At 32.6% G+C, this 23,709-nt stretch overlaps 1 long non-coding RNA gene across 1 annotated transcript; it reads right to left on the reverse strand.

The window, feature by feature from the left end:
- Positions 1 to 327: 327 nt before the first annotated feature.
- On the reverse strand, positions 328 to 20,367 carry LOC126766258 (uncharacterized). Its single transcript, XR_007668783.1, has 3 exons — positions 20,290 to 20,367; positions 20,162 to 20,192; positions 328 to 570 (listed from the first exon to the last, which is right to left on the reverse strand). It is a non-coding gene; the product is annotated as an uncharacterized LOC126766258 (long non-coding RNA).
- Between the last annotated feature and the right edge of the window lie 3,342 nt (positions 20,368 to 23,709).

A 23,709-nucleotide genomic window follows, 5' to 3' on the forward strand; every position in this document is an offset into this window, starting at 1 on the left:
TAGTTTAAGTATCATACATATAAATATTCATATACAGTCCACTAATTTTAAATAATAATTTCTTTCCCTCCGCAATATGTTCAAATATCACTGAACATGCTTACTTATCAGCAAAGCCGAAATTCTATTAAATATAAATATCGATTTATATATTAATATACATACATACAAATAACATACATATGTACATAAAATATATTTCTTTGTTGTATTATTTTGCCGCTACATGCTCTCTCCCGGGAATCTGACTCACTATCTTAAGGTAAACTTAATTCAGTCTGATGTCAACAGTCAAGCTACGAATAGCATATTAATAATAAATAAATATTTCTTTAATTAAACTGAAATAATTGTGTTTAATGTTACTTATATACATGTATACATAAAGCATTTACATCTGTGGTCGGCATTTCTTAGCACAATTGTGCAAACTAACTTCACACGTACGCTTACGCTCTATCGTTCAGTCGTTGTCGAGCCAGCCATGGATAAATTGATCCGAAACTCTTTGATTCGAGAGAGCGCTGTCAAAGTCCACATTTTTTATAACATTTGCCAATGATGCCACTGCTGAAAAATATTAGATTGGGTATTTAATAAATTATACAAAACACTAAATTAAACACTTTGAAAATGCATACATATAGAAATGCTAAAATGCAAAACCATTAATTAATTTACATAAACATTTATTTTGCCAAAATATGTTCGCACAGTTCAATGAAATTTCATTTCTCACTAATTTCGTCTAGCTTTTTGCAGAGAACGTATAATATAGAGAAGGTTCAACTACGGACAAGCGTGTAAACTGTCAAGAGCCATGAATTTTCTATTGGTGGATTTCACCACTTTTGGCTCGGCAGGAGAAATTTTAACAGAAATGAGTGAACAGAACTGAGCATTGAATGAAAATTATGCTCAGAAATATACATTTCTTTTACAGACGCCTGTTGGCCTTTTGGCTCATATTTTTATACGCTTACATGCTATCATATCAATTGATATGAATATAATTTTTCGAATTTTTGTGAGTTCATGAAAAATTGATAACATTATTATTAAATTATGCTATTTTCATGGTAATATTTCTAGTTAATGTCCAAATAAAAGCTTCTTTTTAAATATTTCTTATCTTTGATAATATTATATAATTTCGTATGCATGTACATATGTATATATGCTATATACATACATATATGAAATATTATCGTAATATCCTAAAAACATAATATATAACAATAATGATATATGAAATCACACCTCTTATCATTTAAAACTTTCATACGCATTTATCCTGCAGATATGTATACAAGTACAAATCAATTTCAAATCAAGATATCATTTATCAGAAATATAAAAAGCGCGCGAGTTATAGTTTCCGAAAAAAAGGAGCTTAGGCTTTTTTTTTCTACGACCGCCTTTATTGAATTGAATCTTAAGACTGACTAACTCTATATTCCTTATTAGTTTACATACTCCTTATTCTAATGCTAACTGTACTGACATTCTTAGTTAGTTAGCTTCTAATATTAGGCTTAACTGTATTATCGTTCGACATTAGCTTATTTACTTATATATACTTATTTATATATATGTATATGTATGCATACATTTATGTTTTTAGTTGAGATGGCGTTAGCAGACCCGAAATACGCTCACTCTCTTATTCCGCAACTAAGCCTAATGTGGAACCTAATTTTATGTTAGTGAGCTATTAAGCATTTACTATATACATACATAAGTATATATTATTACAAGGTGTTTAGAGTATAGGAATGTAACTCCTCCACCCTTTGATTTGAGATTCTCCTGGATCTCATTAAAAAAATATATAATAATTTTATTAAATTTTAATTAATTCAATAGATAAAATAAGTTTTTTTTTATAAGTATGTAAATTGTAAACATTTTTAATTTGGAGTTGTTTTAAATATGATTTTAATAGCGTAGCGTATCTATGTACATATGTATAGTGCTTAAACAAAAGAAACGTTGTTTTATATTAATATTAATATAAATTATGATAGGTAATTATTGTTTTATATTTTTACAAATTTATTTTCAACAATGGTAAGTATATATTTATTAAAATTGAGACGATCGATGGGAATATAGGTTATATACATATAACCGGAATTAAAAAAAAAATGTATATTTAGTTTTTTTATCTTCTTTTAAAAGATATATATTGCGCATTACACTGAAGGGGATAGATTTTTTTTTAAAATGGGCTAATTGTCGTTAGAGTTATATTGTGATTGTTGTCATTTGCAAATTTAAAAGGGCGTTTAATATTTGAAGTATGTACGTTTTCTAGATTTCTTTTAATAAATTTTGGTTCTCCTTTGTGTCTAACGCTTTTGTAATTTCGAATGAAACCTTCTCGCCTTTTTTCTAGGTAATTTTCCTTTCTTGTGTTATGTTTAGAAATGATCTTCAATTTTGCTTCTTCTAACCGATTTTTAATTATGCTATGATTAACTTTGTTGTTTTGAACATCTAAAGGAGTAGCTTTTATTGTGGTATGAAATGAATTGTTATAAAGTTTTACGGCTTTACACATTTGGATGGTAATTGGAACTTTTTCTTCTAAATTTAGGGTTCTTATACGTTCGGTAAGGGTATTATTTATTCTCTCTACATCTGAATTTCCCGTATGACTATGTGGTTTAGTGGCATGAAATTCTATATTTTCTCTATTTAAAAATTCCCGGATTGGTTTTGAATTAAATTCATTATCGAAAACAAACTTTTTTATATGGCCTTTAATTGACAAAAATTCATTAATTTTATCTATGATCGTTAGACTATTTCTATCGGGTAAATGGAAAGAAATATCATGTTTTGAAAATTTATCGATGAATATTATAAATGACTGTTTACTGTTAACATAAGTATCTATATGAACAATTTCATTAACTGTATTTGGTGTTTCGGTAATTTGAAATTTAGCTTTGATCGGATTTCTATCATATTTTCCACCATTACATATGTCGCAATTATTTATTATTTCATGGATTTTAATTTTTAGTTCTGGATGATATACTTTATGCTTCATTCCCTCGTAAGTTGGAATAATGCCTGAATGTCCTACTTCGATTTTATGGAAAAACGATATTTGTCTCTTTAGTTCGTATTCATCTTCGATATCTTTGGCAAAGTTTGTGCAATTTACAAAAGAAATATTTTGATTGTTTGCGAAAGAATTTAAAAGTATTTGTTCTACTTCATTATGTTTTTCTTCATTAAGTTCAAAATATATAGCGATCTTACCTTTTTCAAAATGTTTATTTATAATATTAATAACGTTGTGAGAGTTAATATCTCCTATATCGATAAAAATGCGTTTGTTTTTGAAAATATTTTTTACTTCTTTTTCTTTTGCTTGAACTAAAATTAATTGCTGTTTGAAACGATTTACGACTGTATTGAGGATGTTAAAGTGATTATAAAGATTTTCTTCATGAGAATGGCTAGTTTGGACTTCTATTGAAAGCATTGTTTGGTCTTGTTGTTCACCAGCGTTTAAATCTTTTATTTGCAACATTTTGTTAAGGGTCATTCCCAAATTTTCGGAATTCACCATGTTTATTTCATCACTGTTAATTCGGCTCAGAAAATCCGCTATTTTATTTTCTTTACCGGTTATATAATCGATTTTTGCATCGTACTCTCCTAGTTGTACCAGCCAACGTTGAAGTCTTGGATTTATATCCTTACCACAATTTTTCTTTTGTAGCCATTTAAGTGGTTGGTGATCTGTTTTTAGATCGAATTCTCTTCCATATAAGTAGGGTCTATAGTATTTTACTGACCACACTATTGCTAATAGTTCCTTTTCGATGGTTGAGTAGTTTTTCTCGTGAGTATTTAATGTGCGTGAAGCATATGAAATTGGGTGGTCGTCTTGTGTGAGAACTGCGCCAATAGCAAAGTTGCTAGCTTAAATCTTTTTGTAAAAATTGGATACCTTAAAATGGGGGGATTTGTAATAATATTTTTTCGAAAGCGGTTATATAACTTGGGTTATTAACGTTAATCTTTGCATCTTTTTTCAGATATGCGACCATAGGATAAGCTATTTTAGAATAGTCTTTTATGAATTTCCTGTAAAAGCCGGTAATGCCTAAGAAAGATTTTATTTGCTTTTGAGAAATTGGTAACTTTAATTTTTGGATAACTTCAACTTTGTTTGGATTTGGTTTTATTCCTTCAGGAGTTAGTATATGACCTAGAAAGTCTGTTTCTTTCTTTAAAAAACTGCATTTTTCTAAACGTATTTTCAATTTTGCTTCTTTTAGTTTTGTAAAAATTTTCCGCATATTAGTTATATGTTCTGACAAAGAAGTACTAAAAATCAAAATGTCGTCTAAGTATACAACGCATATCTTGTTTATGAAATCTCGAAGTACTGAGTTCATAAGACGTTGGAATGTCGTTGGGGCATTTTTAAGACCGAATGGCATTCTTAAGAATTCATAATGTCCTAACGGAGTAGAAAACGCTGTTTTCTTCCTGTCTTTTTCATTTACCAGTATTTGATGAAATCCTTTCGCGAGATCGATAGAGGAAAAATATTGTGCTCTACCTAGTTTATCCATGATACCATCGATATTAGGTATCGGGAATTTATCGCTAATAGTAATTTCATTTAATCTCCTGTAATCGACGACGATACGCCATTTTTTATTTCCGTCTGCATCCGCTTTTTGGGGACTATCCACAAAGGGCTGTTGTAAGCAGAGTTGCTTTCTCTAATTATATTATGTTCTAACATTTCTTTTATTTGTTTTTGTATTTCTAATTCATGAACTTGTGGATACCTATAAATTTTCGAATGAATGGGTCTATCATTTGTTGTAAAAATTTGATGTTTGATTTCATGCGTAAAAGAAAGTTTATCTCCTTCTTTGAAAAATAATTCGTTAAATTCTTGTAATAGATCTTTTATCGATTGGCTTTCTTCGATATTTAAATGATTCAAGTTTAAGTTTTTCATATCACTGAATTCGAGTGCGCAAATTTCCGTTTTTCCATAAGGAATTCGTTGATCAAAATAAATTATGTTTCCTAATATATTAATAAACGTGTTTTCTACATCAATTTTAGCTTTAAAAGGGATAAGAAAATTTTGTCCTATAATAGCTTCGTATTTGTTGCTGTTAAAATCTATTACTTTCCATGATAAAGTACCTAAGACGTTAAATTCTTTCGGAAAAGGTGTTACATTTTTATATTTTATTTCATTAATTCCGTTGATAGTTCCATAGCATAACGGTTTGGAAAGTTTTTCCTTTTGAAAATTTTCGAATAGGGCGTTTGGTTTTATGATGCTAGTTGTTGAACCTGTATCTATTAAACATTTAATTCTGTGATTTCCTATTGTTACTGTTATTATGGGGAGTTGAGGGTTTGAGGCGGTGTTAAAAAATTTACTTCTTTTTCTTCACCATTGCCAATTTCCATCAAATTTGAATTATTGGACAAACGACTTGTACTTGGATTGTAATCGACGCTCATATGAGAGCTTTTAGTTTGTCTCGGTAAATTTGGTTGTATTTTATTTGTAGAATTGTTGTACCCGTAATCGTAGTTATTCCGATTGTTGTAATTGTTACGATTAAAATTTGTATTACGTATGTAATTGTTATTGTTCCCGCTTTGTTGTCTATTGTCGTTTGTTGATTTGGTTTGTCTATTGTCTGAAATTTTATTATGTTCGTAAGATCCATAATTTTTCTTGAAACCTTCGTAGTTTGTTTTGTTTTTATCGACATACTTTCGATGTCTATAATCTATCACTCTTTTGTCCTGCAGCAATTTTAACTTTGAATATTTTACTATTATATCATTTAATGTTTCCGTTTCGGTTATATGTGCCCTTATAGGCCCATCGATTTTCTCTAATAGTATATCAACAAGGTCCCTATCTACATTTTCAGGTTTGTAAATGCCCGGTTTTAAAGGGTCAAATATGTATATTTCATTTATTTCTGCCTTACATTTTTCAAAAATTATAAATAATTCATTAAGATTACTTACTTTGACCGTCCTACAAAAATTGAATACCTCTACGTATGTCTTCCTCGGACGAGATCCTTGTAGAATTTTGGCCTTAATCGCTTCCCACGATGAGTTGTCCTCCAGTTCTCTTGTTCTTTTTCCAGCGGTGCCCAGTATTTTTCGTTTGCTATAATGTTGATACAATGTTGGACGAGTTCCTGGTCTGTGCCGCAGAGAGAAATGTTGGTTTCGACCGCTTTAATGAACGCTTTTGGATTATGATGGTCGTCTAGTGGCTTCATTCTCCGGAATTGATCCATGATGTCCCTTGGTGACATGTGAAATCTGTAGAATTGTGGTTGTTGGTTTATTTGTAGTTGTAGTAGATGTTGAGCATGTTGTTGTTGCATTTCTTGTTGTTGGGTTTGTAGCAATTCTTCTTGCCTTGCGATAACTATTTCCAGCTCGGCGATGGTTTGGTTTAGATTCTCCATTGTAGTAGTAGTTGTAAATAGGTCGTTTTAATTGTGGTTTGAAGATGTGGTCCGCGGAGTATTTTTTTTTTGGACCAGTTGTGGAAAAGTAAAAAGTCTTTTAAACGTTGTAGAAACTTTTTTATTTGTATTTTGTTTCTATTTCTGGATGCACATGAGCTTAATTATTTCTAGGCCGCTGTCCTTATTATTTTTCGGTAACTGTATATATAGCCTTTGCTTTTAGAAATTTTTCATTAACTTTTTATTTTTATATTTTTTTTCTGTTTTCAATATTTTCACTATAACCAGTATTACTTGGCGTGTTTTGTTTTATTTTGATGGTTAAATTCGGTTGTCCGTAACTGTATACACTTTTATGTTTTAGAAATGTTTTTTTTTTTTTTTGTTTTTAATACTTGTTAAATTGTTTAATTTTCACAAAAATATTTTAACTCTTTTTCTTAATATTTTTTTTCGTTTTCGTTTTGTTTTTTTTTTTTTCAATATATATTTGTTTTTTGACACATTAATAATATTTCAATTCTTTTTTTCTAATATTTTTCGCGTGTGAATATTTTTTGTTTAAACTGTGAATTGGTTTTGTTGGTTCCGCAAAAATATTTGTATTTAACTTGCTGTTTTTTTGTGGCGTTTCTCAAAACGGTTTTAAAAATGTAGATGCTTTTTCCGAAACTGTGCTTTATATATACATATATGAATATACCGCAAGTTCCGTTCTTACTGTTTTAACGCGTGTTGCAAGCTGTAAATTTTTGCTTTATCGATACTGTACTTTTTACGGCAAACTATTTTGTTTTATATTAAACAGTTTTATTTTACCGTTTTTTTGATTTGGAACTGTGCTTTATATATGTATATATATATATATATATATACCGTAATTTCCGTTGTTATTTTTGCAAGCTGTAAATTTGTTAAATCTTTGTCGAAACTGTACTCTTTCTTTGTGATACGTGACACTAGCACTTTTTGGACGACTTGTAACTTTCTGTAAATTTTTTTCTTTTTTAGCACTTATTTCGCTTCTCTTTTCCTTCAAGATTTTAATGCTTTTTGTTTAATGCTTTATTTTCACTTATTTTCAACAAAAAATTTTCTATTTTTTTTTTCACTGTAGCTTTCGTTTTTTTTTTGGAAATTTGAGTTCGATTTTCACCAAAAAAAAATTTTTTTTTTGTTTTTTTTTTTTTTAATTTTCACTGGAGCTTTCGTTTTTTATAGATTTTTGTACTATTTTCACGCTCACTTTTTTTGTAAAATGTATACTTTAGTATTTATTTTAAACTTTTTGCACTATTGTTTCGTTTTTTATAGAATTTTTTGCTATTTTCGCACTTTCCTTTTTTTGTAAAATGTATATTTAAGTATTTATTTTAAAATTTTTGCACTTTTGTTTCGTTTTTTATAGGATTTTTACTATCTTCGGACTTTCTTTTTTTTTGTAAAATGTATATTTAAGTATATATTCTAAACTTTTTGCACTTTTGTTTCGTTTTTTATAGGATTTTTTACTATATTCGCACTTCCTATTTATTTTAAACTTTTTGCACTTTTGTTTTGTTTAATTAAACTTTTTAAATATTTTCGGCAATGCGATTCGATTCCTTTTGATCTTTTGATCAAAGTTAACCCGACTGCGCCAGTTATAGTTTCCGAAAAAAAGGAGCTTAGGCTTTTTTTTTCTACGACCGCCTTTATTGAATTGAATCTTAAGACTGACTAACTCTATATTCCTTATTAGTTTACATACTCCTTATTCTAATGCTAACTGTACTGACATTCTTAGTTAGTTAGCTTCTAATATTAGGCTTAACTGTATTATCGTTCGACATTAGCTTATTTACTTATATATACTTATTTATATATATATATGTATGTATACATTTATGTTTTTAGTTGAGATGGCGTTAGCAGACCCGAAATACGCTCACTCTCTTATTCCGCAACTAAGCCTAATGTGGAACCTAATTTTATGTTAGTGAGCTATTAAGCATTTACTATATATACATACATAAGTATATATTATTACAAGGTGTTTAGAGTATAGGAATGTAACTCGCGCTTCTCTATATTTACGTACACACATATGTATGTATGTATGTGCGTATGACATTCTCATGCATAATATTTGCGTACGCATGTAAATCAAAAAATACAAACATTCGTCTGGAAAAACAACCATCGTCTCAAAAATCATCATACATACTTACAATATAAGTACAAAGTATGTATATATGTATGTGCGTATGACATTCCCACACAAACATTGCATACACAACATACATACATACTTACATGCGTTCATGCAAAAATTACAAATATTGTTCTACAAAAACAACAATCGTTTGAAAAAGCATCAGAAGCCAATATGGCAGCCAAATTGCCGACGTCAAAATTTATAGTAAATTACACAACAACAAAATTTTCATTCACTAACGCAAACGTACTTTCAAAAAGCAAATTCGATTCATTCATAAAAGCAGACGCCATTACATCTCTCCGAGCATGCCTTGCCTACAAGCGTCTTTTCGCGACGATTTCAAAAGCTAAAAATCATAAATTGAATATATTTCTGAAATGCATGAGGAGGAAAATGTGACAACCCTGCAAATATAAGTACTAAAAAATATTAGAATAAAATAGACAACATAGTTTATTTGTCGAATTTCAAGTCTATAAATTTTTCAAAGAAAATATTCAATATTCTTCTGATTTTTGTGTACAGTCAATCCCGGTTAAGTAGTACTCCGCTTAAATGAAAATCAAATCCCTCCTTCATCACTCTTAACACCCTATATTATATCTTGCTGCATCTCACGGTTTGTTTTTTGAAATACATAGAAGTTATTGTTTTAAGTACCACTTGCTTAAGTATCCGCCCTCGTTTATGTGCCATATTACATTTCTATTTTTAACAAACCACAAATATCTGTATCTTTGAATGTGGCACATAACCAGGATTGAATGTATTTGTCAAGGAATGTAAAAAATATTTTGTAATGCGGCTGAAATATTTTTACGCAGCTGCGTCGATATGTATGCAAGCTCACACACAAACATACATATTTACGCTGGTTTGATGGCGAAGCTGTACAGCGGCAAGGAAAGCGGTGACAATCGGCGGCCATTCGTTTCTTTTTTTCGGCATAGCTCATTGGTTGTCCGTGACAACGGAGTTTTTGAATGAAACAATGGTTGTATATATTTACATACAAAGTTGTGTGTAGACAAATGTAAAACATTATGCGAATGATTGTTTCAAATTTTTTTACATGAACACAAAATTACATACATACATATGTGAATATGTGAACTTTATGCGTACGGTTTTTAAAATCTGTTTACATGCACACATCATTATAAGTATGTATGCATATGACTTTTAAGATTTTATCAAAACGGGATTTTATCAAAAAAAATTGTTATCATTACGGGTATGGTTTTTAAAAATCTGTTTATATGTACATATAATTACAACCATATGCGAATATGTGCGTCGGCTTGGTCTTCTAAATGTTATCAAAACCTCTAATGCCCAATATACATGTGTATGTATGAATGTATGTACATGTATCTATGTATATTTATTTAGGTAAAAATGGAAATATGACTTTATTATAAATTCCAACAGATTTAATGGAATTTATCATTAAATAGGTCAAATTGCACATACATACATATACATACATATGTATGAGCTTTGTTATCAAATATATGGAGAATATCTACATACAAATGATTGCAAACACGCGAATCTGTAAGCGTACATTTCTAAACATTGAAATTAGCATCACTTTTCTCATTTAACAACGAAAATGCTCAATTCTGCTATTTTCGACCCCTTCATGTTAAATATTGGTGAAATCCGCTAATAATATTTTTGTGGTGAGATCCACTAATAGAAGACTCCACCCCTCCAAAAAGAGAAACAACCTTTTCTATAAATGTACGTTCTCTGCTTTTTGTCTGGCAGTTCATTGTTTTGCTTGTCACCTGATTCGTAGCCCATGAACTTTCAGTATTGCCATACCAAACCGTGAGATCATGGGCTCTCTCAGAAAGCGAAGAGAGGAGTTTCGGATCAATTTATCCATGGAGCCAGCAACGAATTAACATCATGCAAGACTGTAGCGCAAAACCAAATATGCCCTGCGAGGAGTATTTTATGATTCTAAATGCCTTTGGTGCCATGCAATGCCTTTTATGTTCCAAGTATTTTAAAGATAATATATCCTTAAAAGACATTTTGTTAATTTTCATTATACTATTAATTATTTAGATTAGATGCTTAATTTTAATTCCAATTTCTCACTGGGCTACTTTTTTTTCGTGCTCATCAACACACTGACAGATCCTCTCAAAACTCACTTTTTTCTTGAATCAGCTCATACGCAAAAGTTTCTATTCAAGTCCAATCACTGAGCGAAACACAGCGTTGAGTAAAAATCAGCTCATGTTGCCGAATCGATCATTCGCGTACAATGTGAGCCTTCGGTCCGAAATGCTTTGCTCACGTTTGCTCACTTCACGAAATATTTAGCTCATGCTCGCTCACTTTACGAAATGTTTAGCTCACTTTCGCTCAGTCATTGGAATTGAATAGAAACTTTTGCGTATGAGCTGATTTAAGGAAAAAGTGAGTTTTGCAGTTCTCTGGTATGTATGTACATATATAGTTTTTGTATGCTTTGTTCGCGATCAGCTTATGTGTCACATGCATTGCACTAAGAATTTGGTACACAACTTATATTTTAGTATGTATTTGTCATCCCGTCGATATGGAGCAAGAAGATATTTTAGAAAAAATACGTACAAACGCCTACACATTGTCAGCCAGACATAAGGGAAGGAGCCATGTTTGGAATATATTATCTGAAATTATTAAAGAGGATAGCACTATTTGGAATGGATTTACATATATACTGCCAATCCTGTAACAATATTTTAAAATATTTGCCAAAAAATTCTTCAAATTTAAACAGACATATGTATGTAAGTGCTGCAAATCGCTTAAGGAGACGGCGCTTTTATTCAAGCACAGTGAGTTTATTCATATGCGTTGAGTTTGCTCATACCCATTGAGTTTGCTCATAGGCGTTGAGTTTGCTCTTTTGTGTTTTTGTTTTCATTCAACACGATCATTGTTGAGCCGAATGAGCGAACTCTTGAGTAGAGCTGTTTTAACACGAGCGTGAATAAACTCAGCAAGCAAACGAATTTACCGCAATTGAGCTGAATTTAGCTCAGTGGCGAAAATATTCACGAATGCCATTTTGAGCGCTTGAGCCGAATGTGCTGATAGTTCGGGTATTGATCGTGCATGAACATTTTTGCGCTCAACGGAAGCCGTTCTCTGCAATGCACATCTAATAGTAATAAAAATGCATGGGGACACAAGTCATAAATTCACAGAAGAGATATCATCACACACACCCACATATGTATTAAATTGTACACTTGAAAACAACCCCATGTCAAGCAGCAATAAACAATATGCTGCAATACATACACACATACACATATATTTAGTTATTTAAGATAGTTTTAAAATTTGTATATAAACAAGGAAAATACTAAATAAAAACAATAATGAAAGATTTCTCACTCATGGCTTAGCTAGATCATGGCCTACGGCCAATAGCTGCCGAGGGAAAACCCGTCAGCCAATCAGAAGCCAGCATGTCGTCGTCGTCGTAAAAGGTGTTATAAATGTTTACCGCATAATATTTGTAGACTGTATCATACATTGTTGTAAGTTGTAATTAATATCAATAAAAAAAACATGTTATTTGAAGTAAACCTTGTAAAATATGCTATATAAATAATTGAATTTCCGCGGTAAATTTAAATGTCTACAAATAGTGACAGTGATAGTGATAGTGTGCGCTCATATAATTATTCTCCTGCTCCTGAACATCATAATGCCGAAGAAAGTGACTCTGAGGGAACCTCTAATTCGGGACGACTCATCTCCGAACATTTCGGACACAGAGACAGTGATGCCAGCGCAGAATATAACTTCAGAAATAATTCCAGTAGAAAGCGAACCTATTCCCAACACTCAACCTGTGACTGCTGCGATCGTGAAGGAAACGACAAGGAAAAGGAAGAGGGAGGAAAAAGAAGAAAAAGGAGGAAAGAAAATGAAGATCAATATCGAGGAGGTAATATATATTTGTGAAATTATTAACAACGTAAATAAAAAACGTATACAAATAGGAAATTCGCCAAGCGCAATGCTTATCAGAGAACTCGACACATATCTCGATTCTCTCGATAATTTTAGCGATGTGGACACCGGATTTTCTTTTACATGCGATTAAAACTTTGGAGAAAATGTTATCGTTAGCCCTAGTAAAGAAGGAATACGAGGCGAAACGGGTAATACATTCATTAATGGAATACCTGTTGATGGTCCAGAAACAACCCCTAGACCAAAAGAAAGAGTTAGGAAAGTGTTCCATGAGGAACTTAGTGGGAAGCCTCTTAAATCTAGAATCATCCCCCCACCAGTGGTAAGGAATGATAAATTTTTGTTGAGTTTTAAATATACAGCGTGGCGCAAAAGTCAGAAGATGATCAAAAGATGCTATAAATTTTGCAATTGACCTCTGTCAGTTCTGTTTTACATTTGTGTAGTAAACACATACGAAATACACTTAAATAAACAATGGTAAGCTACACTGCGTGCAACAATCGATATGCTGAAGGTTGCATTTCCCGGGCGCCTAATCTCCCGTTTTGGCGATTTGCACTATCCAGCAAGATCGCTTGATTTGACCGCTCCAGACTTTTTTGTGGGGCTGTTTGAAGTCGCGGGTTTATGTCAACAAGCCTCAGACTCTTGCAAGACAATATGTGAGGAACTATCGGCGTAAGTTGTGGCCAAAGTGATGGAAAATGCCATAAAAAGGGGTGACAATCAACTGTGGCGGCGGCCATTTACATGATATCATATTCTCGACTTGATATAAAAAAATTTAAAAGACCAAATAAAATTAATCCACAAGCAGAATCAAAGTTTTTCATTTTTTAAAAAAGTTTTTCATTTTCCAAAAAACATCGGAAATTAATTTCTTCGCCACCTGTTATTTTCAATCGAAGTACATAAGGGCGACGATATTAAGCATGCTTTGATCATCTGTACGTGTACCTCTGTTAATGACAGGAATAGTTTGTCGGAAATCTCCAGCAAATGCAAAAGTTTTCCCGCCTATGAGAGCAAAGGAGTCTCTAAGGACTTTTAATGTTTTGCAAGAACGTCTTGCCAGTGCCCAGTGGCGCATCCAAAAAAAAAAAAATATTGCTTTTGTTATTATTCACGCTTTAACTCGCGCTTTTCTGTGTATTGCAGCTTAGCTAAATGTTAAATAATATTCTCTGTCTACATTTTAAGCTAGCGGGATATTTCAGTCACTAATTTTAATCGTAAAAGTTGTGAATTTTAATAAAAACTTTCGTGATTATAAAAAAATGTGTGGCAAATATTAATCAATTAAAGAACTTGAGCTTATTATAAATTTGCATGTAAAGCAAACGAAATCATACGTAAAAATAGCCAAGATAGTGTCCCGTAGTCGTTCGACAGTACAATCCGTTATTGGCCGCTTTAAATATGAACGCCGTGTAGAAAACAAAAACAAATCTGGTCGGCCTTCAATTCTCGTGGATATAGATCGCCTAAGAATTAAGCGAATGGTTACTGCAGATCCATTCATTAGTGCTCAAAAAATCGCTACAGAGCTTAACCAATTCAGCAAAAAAAGCGTTAATGTAGAAACTGTACGAAAGTCACGAACGCCTCGCCGAAAGCCACTTGCAAGCGTGACAAACCGTAGGAAGCGCATTGCCTTCGCTCAGAAGTACCAAAATGCATCTCCTGTGTTTTGGCAGAATGTTATATTCTCTGATGAATCCAAATACAATACAACATTTTTCGATCTGACGGCAGGATTTAAGCATGGAAGAAACCGAGAGAAGCATACAAACCAAAAAATACAATTAAAACAGTAAAGCACGAAGGTGGTGGAGTGATGGTATGGGGTTGTATGGCTGCTAATGGCGTTGGCAAACTTGAAATAATAGAAGAAATGATGGACCACCGTGATTATATTGACATTTTGAAGCGAAATTTGAATCCAAGCGTAGAAAAGTTGGGAGTATCTGAAGGATTTTATTTCAAGCAGGACAACGACCCCAAGCGCATGGCTCATAAAACAAGGATGTACTTAGCGTACAATGTCCGCCATTTACTAGAGACACCACCATAGAGTCCTGATCTTAATCCAAAAGAGCATATTTGGAACTTGCTCGAAAAACGGATCAGTACACATCATATAAGTTCAAAAGCTCGCCTAAAAGAAGTCCTTCTAGAGGAATGGATGAAAATCGATGAACGATATACACAAAAGCTTGTGGAATAGATGCCAGACCGTCTTAAAACCGTTATTAAAAAAAGGGCTATCCCACAAAATATTAAAATAACACATATTTGGATATATTTATAATTTATTTTACTTGTAATAGAATGTACGAAGACTTTATTGGAGTTAAAATAGTCAAATTATTCCAATTTGTATGTATAGTCTTGAAACGGTATAATGAGTTATGTTTATTTTTGAATTAATATAAAACGAAATATGTCGTAAGCAAATACTCTTTAAAAAATTTAAAAAAAAAAAATTTAAATGTTTCACTGCTTTTTATCAATGAACTTTTTATTAGGTGCTGTACGAAGACTTAATTGGAACACTGTATATATTTGAATGTCTTAACTTATAAGGCTTAATATATAAAAGACTGCATTTGTTGTTTTTGTAGAACAATTTTTGTAGTTTTTGTGGGTGACATATTTACAAGTATACGCATATGTGTATGCATTATTTGTGTGCCAATGTCATACGCACATATGTATGTACTTATTAGCAGCGCGCACATTTTATTAATGATAAGTGATAATATGATTTGAATTCGTGAAAGCGAACATACGAGTAGAAAAATTAGTCTTAAAATGTCTTTCGTCAAATGCGCTGCCGAAACTATTAGCGATAGAACAAAATAATGTACAACAATATTGAAGAACATCATAATGTCTACAAAAAACTCTGCGGTAGCATATATCCAACTATTGTAATTATGTCACTACAACAACTTTTTTCATTTTAAACATTAATGAAAATGCTAACCAAATTCAAACCATGCTATTTATATGTTAATATTAATCCTTATCCAAATAAATTATTTTACGGTCAAGACCATTTAACTACCTATAAAATAGCTTTTAAATGATTTAAATTGGACTTTCTATTCAAAAGATATTACGAATTAAAAAATTCAAACAGTAAACAAAACCGTCATAGCGCCGTGGCCGTTGTTTGCGATGCAGTCTGTAAAGCGCGCCGGGCCAGAGAATGTAAAGTATAGAGAAGGTGCAAATTGAATTCTGTATGATGTTCGATTTGGCGGCTAACATAGCCGATAGAATCCAAATTAAGGAATTCGCCGTTGTCGCTGCTATTTAGAAGAATTGAGAATATATGTAAAACGACTGAATTCATGCCAGAATAAATAAAGAGAAATGCTTTGAAGAAAAATATACAAAGCATTCTCTGAGTCACATCTGCTTGATTATTTTGTATTATATGAACCATTGTTTTCTGGAAAATGGTAAAAGTTTTAATTATTTTTACAAAATCGGGAAAAATGAGTAAACGTTATTTTAATTTTATTTTTCTTTAATTTAATTTTTTTGGAGGATGGGGTCATGTGTAGAAGTTCACGCAAGTCAGGAAAGTTCTCTGATCGCCATTCACTTGGGAGTGGCCAGAAACGATTCTTCTATATATGACTCAAGTAGCTCACGACTTCCGGTCTTTGACCAAGTATCCTCTGGGGAGCCTAAGAACATCCGTTCGAAGGCGAGCTAAAGTGAGAAGGCGAAACATCCCCTACATAGGGTTGTGCGCTGGGTTTGGGACCCGCCACGTAAGAAGCATACCCCAATGAAAAACTACCAACAGCCTCGGATGAGAACTCTTGCCAACAGGTGCTACTTCGGACTGAGTAGGCAATTGAGAAGCAAAGTCCTCTCTCGACAAACAAAAACCAAACTCTATAAGTCACTCATAATTCCCGTCCTGCTATATGGTGCAGAGGCTTGGACGATGACAACAACTGATGAGTCGACGTTACGAGTTTTCGATAGAAAAGTTCTGCGAAAGATTTATGGTCCTTTGCGCATTGGCCACGGCGAATATCGCATTCGATGGAACGATGAGCTGTACGAGTTATGCGACGACATTGACATAGTTCAGCGAATTAAAAGACAGCGGCTACGCTGGCTAGGTCATGTTGTCCGGATGGACGAAAACACTCCATCTCTGAAAGTATTCGACGCAGTACCCGCCGGGGGAGGCAGAGGAAGAGGAAGACCTCCATTCCGTTGGAAGGACCAAGTGGAGAAGGACTGGCGCGCTGTTGTTAACTCGGTTATAATCGCGTAAGCGGTGTCTACGCCAATTAAGAAGAAGAAGAATTTAATTTTTTAATTTTTAAATAAATTAGTATTCCAAATAAATTGTATTTATTTCGACTATTAAAAACTGAAGAAGAAAATTGATGACCTTCATGAAATATGCATATTCGCACTATTTCGTTATCATTTCCATATTTGTACCAATAGAATTTCTTTGATACATACATATGTAGGTACATACATATATTATTTCTTTGGCACATTTGTCATTTGTATCTTTTAAGAGGTTACAGTTTCCTCTAAAAACATCATTTGCCCTCACAATAAATAAGTCCCAGGGTCAAACATTTTCGATGGTTGGCATCGACCTAAGAAAAGAATGCTTTTCTCATGGACAACTATATGTTGCCCTTTCTCCAGTGGGATCTCCTGAAAATCAATATATTTTGTTGTCATCTACAAATACCACTGTCAACGTAGTTTACAGTGAAGCTTTAAGATAAAAACTGACAAATATAAAAGTAAAAAACGTAAATAAAGTAAATAAAAAATACTAAAAATGTAAATTATTAAGTAATAATAAGAATGAAAATGATTAATGACAAACCCTTTTTTAATAAAAAATAAAAAACAAAAAAATATATAAAACCAAAATAATAAGCACAAAACAACAAAACCAAACAAAAAGAAAAAAATAATTTTGTAAGGAAAATACTAAATATTGATAGGCAAGTTTATATCGACACGAACAAAAATTTCTTTGAAATACTCAGATGTATAGGTAGATACATTTTTAGTTGAAAGTTGTCAACGTTTAATTTAGACTGTATATAGTTCATTCGACTCTGCTTCTAATTACTGAAAAAACATAGTAAAAATGTATATAATATCCTATGTAAATATTACTTATTTAAGTGCCCGCCACTTAAACCTTCAAAGAAATTGAACATAAATAGACTTACATACAAATATAACTGTGGTATTTTTTTAATACCAATAAAAATATTTGTGAAAAAAGTGTTTTATATCCAAATTTCCAAAAATAAATAATTGTTTACCCCGTGCGAAGCCGGGACGGGCTGCTAGTGAAGTATAAATATAGAATATACAAATATGCATATAATATGTCAAACATTTGAAATAATCAAAAAAGTAGGCCTTATTTTCACATAAACTACAAATATTGGTTGAAAAAGTAAATTAATTAAAATGTATTTAATTGCATCTGTATTTATAAATATGCACAAAACGAATTCATTTGAATACATATGTTTGCATATAAACGTACAAAAATATAAGCAAATCTGTCTGTAACAGCAATATATATGTAATTCTGAGCATAATTTTTATTCAGTGTTCAGCTCTGTTCAAGTGCAACTGTTAAGATTTCTCCTGCCGAGCTAGCACTGGTGAAACTCCCTCATCTCGACCGAGTTAGTCAAAAATATTTTTACGTTCTCCGCGCCGCGAACCTTTTCTATGATAAACGTTCTCTGTTTCCTGTAAACGATATTTTTTATTTTTTTTTTGTGGCAGCAATATAAATTGATTTTCAGCACCTCCGACCTGCAACAGACCAACATACAGTAAGTAAAAGATTCTTTTCGTAGGTCAGTCCCTAATAATTCGAAAGTTTGGCCTTGGGTCTTGTTTGAAGTTAGAGAAAAAGATGTTTTCACTAGAAATTTAAGCCGTTTAAATGCCAACATGCAGTTGGCCATGAGTAAAACATTCTTTTCGTAGGTCAATCCCCAATAATTCGAAAGTTTGGCCTTGTGTCTTGCTTGTAGTTAGAGCAAAAGATGTTTTCACTAGAAATTTAAGCCGTTTAAATGGGATTGGCAGGTTATTTGGGATCATCGGAATCCTCGCTATATGAGCTAGTTGACCAGCTGCTGGCTCGGTGATAATAGTCTTTTAATGCTTTGCAAGAAGTTTCTTGGCAGTGCCCGTGGCGCATCCAAAAAAAATATTGCTTTTTTTATTATTCACGCTTTAACTCGCGCTTTTCAGTGTATTGCAGCTTAGCTAAATGTTAAATAACATTCTCTGTCTAAATTTAACATTTTCTATTATTTGTAAGTAATGATTTTGTTTGTGTTGATGGTAAATGTTCAGCAGAGCGGCTTTTCCGAAAACGTGCACCAATTTTCATGAGAAATGTCTTAAAAAATTCGTTTTTAATTCCGATTCACGAATGTGTGTGGCGCGTTATCTATTTTTATGTTTTTTGTAATAAAAACAAAAAGAAATATTATGATTTTGCACGATATTTACGCTATAAATGGCATCAATATTCGAAATTCAATTGGGTGCTAGTGATACAAGCAGCGATCGGTTTCGAAATATCGATACTCTCGATATTCGAGACTGAACATGAATTGATAAAAATGAGAGACACATAATAGAAAAATAATAATAATTGGAAAAATAAAAAGAAATTAAAATATCGATATTCTCAATATTCGAGTCTGAACGAGAATTGGTAAAAATGAGAAATACATAATAGGGAAATAATAATAATTGGAAAAATAAAAAGAAATTAAAATATCGATATTCTCAATATTCGTGACTGAACGAGAATTGATAAAAATGAGAAATACATAATAGAAAAATTTATAATTCATTATTATTGCAGAAAGAAGAAGAAGTTGGACATAGAAGAATTATGAACGCCGGGGTGTTGGACCGACCAGGGCTATTTTTTTTCGAACGCTCGAGAGTATCGTTAATTCGAAAACGATCAGTTCATGAACCCATTCGAATTTACAGCAGTGATGCCATAATTTCGAACATACCCTGCCATTTTTGTTGAAGTGAAGTGATGATGAAGTTTTTCATATTTTTATAAAAATAACATAAAAACAAATTTCTCTTGTTAAATTACTAAACAGCATCAATAATTACGTGTATATAATTTATAGAAAATATATTTTTAACATCTAAAGAGGTGTAAAGTGCAAAAGTTAATTTTTGATTTCGGGAAATACGATATTTTTCTATTAAAACAAAGAAAATATTGTTTTTAAAAGCACGCGCCTAACATATTCGTAAAGTAGAACTAAAAACGAGTATTTTAAGACATTTCCCGTGAAAATTGGTGCACGTTTTCGGAAAAGCCGCTCTACTGAACATTTACCATTAAAAATTTTAATTACACACACGACCTTCAATTCACAATGCTTACCTTTTTCTCCTTGTTAAGTTTTTCGTTTACTCTATATAAAAGAAATTAATAACATATATGTATATATATATATATATATATATAAGAAATTAATTATATAATATCAAATTTTGAAATAACGAACTTACCTCTTTAAAATCCAAAATAAAGTGCGCTTTTCGTTTTCTCGTTCTTGAAAAATTGGGCATTCGTCTTTCCTATTCTAACAAGTTAATATTACAATATGTTTAGAATGTCGATATTTTTTCTCTATCTTACTTACGTATTCTCCCATTCAATTGAAAATTCCAGAAAATGTAACAGGGTTAGTGAACAGCTAAAAATGTTTCAATGTGTTTGTGCAATCTGTTACCTCCGTCTTGCAGGGCGATAGCAGGAATAAAGGGTTGTTAAACTTATTCCAGTGTGAGAGCGCTTCAAAATTAGCGTTTTTTATAACATTTTCCATTATGGCCAGATTGAACAAAATTACAATTTTTGGGCATTTAAATTAAAACACCCAACATTTAGTATGAATAAAAATTACTATATAGCGGTTATTTATTATATGGAGAAACTATTTAAATCTTTTTAAAGAATATTATAACAACTGACTTTTGTCCTTTCAATGCCCAATAATTGGATTTAAGCTTGTTAGCTCTCAATCATTAAACGTGTTTAATCATTTTCCATTGAAAATAAAACTATGATGCTTCAAATAACAAAACGTTTCATCAAATATCTTTAAATTTTACAAAATTATTTAATTTTCATTTTTATAAGTGGTCTTGAACGATGCAACTAATCCCTCCGTTAACATATTTTTTTGGTAAAATTTCAATCTGGCCATCGCTCGTTTCCAATTGCTAAACGTCAAAACCTCTTGAACTCGATCAACTCTCAAAGTTTAGGTGGTTTTGACGTTTAGCAATTGCTCTCTCACTTCCAGTAAGAGAGGAGTTAAACATCTCTTTATCTCTGGCGATAGCCTACTATGGAATGGCTGCCAGACTGCGCCTCCGACACAGTTCTAGTTAGAATGTTACCATGTAAAGGGATACAAGTAAAAAGTAGTTAGTAAAGATAATGAATAGCAAAGCATTAAGCTGTTGGAATCAGAAAATAAGTATAGAGCTATTAAATTGAGACTTTTATTTACCAATCCAGTGAACGAACTTACGATTTAGTTTCATGGTGGAAGACTAATCGCGAAATCAGTAAATATATTATATTAAGCACCTTTCAATGTGATAAGTTAAGAATTCGGGTAAATTTTAGAATACCATCCCCGATTTCGGGATTAAAATGGATATGTAGGGATAAAGGAGGTCTTCCAGATTAAGAAAATTTATATATGCATGTAGTTGCCGCTGACTTATGGTTTTTGAGATATTTGCATTTAAAGTTCAAATTCAACTATTTAAAATGCGTGTTTCTCTCATTTATAAAAAATTTTATAGTTATATTTTTAACTTTTACAGCCACTAACACTTCACTAATTCGTTTATAACCATTTATTTGATATTATTATAAATAGTGCAGAAATAACTTTTATTCAACATTTAACTTTTGTCCAATTATTTTTGTTCACACAATAACAAAAGGGTTGCATTCTAACTAATAATCAGTTCTACCTTCTTCTTCTTCTTCTTAATTGGCGTAGACACCGCTTACGCGATTATAGCCGAGTTAACAACAGCGGGCCAGTCGTTTCTTCTTTTCGCTACGTGGCGCCAATTGGATATTCCAAGCGAAGCCAGGTCCTTCTCCACTTGGTCCTTCCAACGGAGTGGAGGTCTTCCTCTTCCTCTGCTTACCCCGGCGGGTACTGCGGCGAATACTTTCATTGATGGAGTGTTTTCGTCCATCCGGACAACATGACCTAGTCAGCGTAGCCGCTGTCTTTTAATTCGCTGAACTATGTCAATGTCGTCGTATATCTCATACAGCTCATCTTTCCATCGAATGCGATATTCGCCGTGGCCAATGCGAAAAGGACCATAAATCTTTCACAGAACTTTTCTCTCGAAAACTCGTAACGCGGCTTATATGCTCTTTTCGAGCATTACCCCTGTCGGCTAGCTTATCAAGCTCTTCGTACTTACGCCATTCGGCCTCTTTCTTTTTCTGTCTGCAAATACGTCTCGCTTCCCTCTTCAACTCTCGGTATCTATCCCATCCTGCTCGTGTTGTGGTCGATCGTAACGTTGCGAGGTAGGCAGTCTGTTTTCTCTCGGATGCGACACGGCACTCCTCCTCGTTTCAGCTGTTCTTTTGCATTTTCTGAAAGCCGATGGTTTCGGTTGCAACTATACGTAAGAAGTTTAAAATGCCGTCCAACAGTTCCCTTATTCCGAGTTGTTGATGATTGCTCTCAGAGAGAGGGAGTGCAAGCCGAGCATCATTCTCGACGTCGAACCTGCTTTTTACGTGGCGGGTCCCAAACCCATCGCACAACCCTATGTAGGAGATGTCTCGCCTTCTCACTTTAGCTCGCTTTCGAACGGATGTTCTTAGGCTAAAAGAATCGTTTCTGGCCACTGCCAAGTGAATGGCGATCAGAGAACTTTCCCCTCTTGCATGAACTTCTACACCTGACTCCATCCTCCAACCTTGCGTTCATATTTTACAAAAGAACTCAAAGAAATAAAGAAAGCGAATAATACCCCAATGACAGGGAATGCATAACACATAAGTTTCCCGATAGAATTATTTTTGCGTTGACGGCCTTCGGCCACTTTCCAAAAAAATAATCCTCGGTCGGACCAACACCTAGCCAAGCCAACACCGAGATTTATCAAGATAATGAGAATTCTGAAAAAATTTTTCATTTCTCATCACACTCATGAATTTAGTTATGACGTCATAATCTTTCTTTTTCCTTATATTTATTTCATTACGAAATATGGTAACACTAATTTTTTTGTTGTTTACAGACATTTTCTTATTTTATGAATAAATGGATTTTAACTAAAGTTTGATATGGAATTAAAGTAGTTTTTGCACTATTTCATATAAAATAAATGATTAGAACATTCACCGTCGAACTGTCATCGTAACCGGTTGCTTTTCGCTCTGTGCTTATTGAGTTTGTTAAAACGGTATAACGGTTTGTTCTGCGTTTATATTACGCTCGTGCTTTGTTTGTGAATTAATTTTTTATCGTTTTATATCTTCTCAATCACCTAATTTCTTAATTTGTTAAACTAAAATTCGCGTTTACTATGGCCCCTGGGGCCACCAAATTAGGGGATAATAGGTTTCCCTATTATCTCCAATAATGAAAAAGAAAAAAAAAACCAAATCCGATCCCGTTAGACCAATTTCCAGAATTACCAGTCTCAAACACGGATGATCCAAAATTTTTGGTCATGTCATCGCTGGACGACAACAAGCCACTTAATTCGTCATCATGCTTCGCTACGTATAAAGGTATTCAAGCAATCAGTAAGGAAGTAAGTAAAGTTACTGAGCTACGTGATGGTAGCCTACTGCTCTTTGTAAATAACAACAAAACAGCTAGCAAATTTCTTTCTGCAAAAATTTTACCTGGCGGAGGTCATATCAAT

The sequence above is a fragment of the Bactrocera neohumeralis genome, unplaced genomic scaffold (genome assembly GCF_024586455.1).
Source record: "Bactrocera neohumeralis isolate Rockhampton unplaced genomic scaffold, APGP_CSIRO_Bneo_wtdbg2-racon-allhic-juicebox.fasta_v2 cluster11, whole genome shotgun sequence".
NCBI lineage: Eukaryota > Metazoa > Arthropoda > Insecta > Diptera > Tephritidae > Bactrocera > Bactrocera neohumeralis.